Raw genomic sequence first — 706 nt, 5'->3', positions numbered from 1 at the left:
ATCAAAAAGAAGTATGAGGGAATGCAGCTGGGTTTTTTTCCCCCATCAATTCCAAGAGAACTACAGCACTCTAAGATTGTGTGGGTTTTACTGAAATTTCTGGGGGAAGAAGAAAGAACAAAAGACACATTTCAGCTCTGGAAGTAAAATATTTTGATTTCTCATATTGGCACTTTTAATTTTTTTGTCATTTCATATTCTTTTTGGGATGTCAATTACAATTTTTTTTTTCTCAAGTGAGGAGATTAAAATTCTCAATGGAGTTTTCTTTCATGGAATTTTGAGATTTGTGAATTTTTCTCAGTCAAAAAAAGTAAAAATCTGAGTAATTTGTGAAAAATAATTCTCAGTCTATTTAACAGCAGTAATTACACACTGCTAATCTTAGTATTCCACAAAAATTAGCCTGATTTATAATTCTTGGGTTTTACAGATGGGGAAGGTGTTTCTTGATTCTTGTACGATCTTCTTCAAGATTACATCAACCAGTGGCAAAAAATGGGGAGAAAACCCCACTATTTTTCCTATTTGCTCTTCTGAGTTTCTATGCGTGCTATCTTCAGGTCTGCTTCTAAAACTACCAGATGTCAAAATATTCATTAGGGGAATATTCATTAGAGTCATTTACATCTCTGGTTCCTCTGGCAAGCAGAGGAGGAGCGGGCCAAGAGAAGACAAGACTTGGAAAAAGATATAAGCAACTGTC

Source organism: Pygoscelis adeliae, unplaced genomic scaffold (genome assembly GCF_000699105.1).
Source record: "Pygoscelis adeliae isolate BGI_AS28 unplaced genomic scaffold, ASM69910v1 Scaffold317, whole genome shotgun sequence".
NCBI classification, from domain to species: Eukaryota; Metazoa; Chordata; class Aves; order Sphenisciformes; family Spheniscidae; genus Pygoscelis; species Pygoscelis adeliae.
This window is presented reverse-complemented; position numbering follows the sequence as displayed.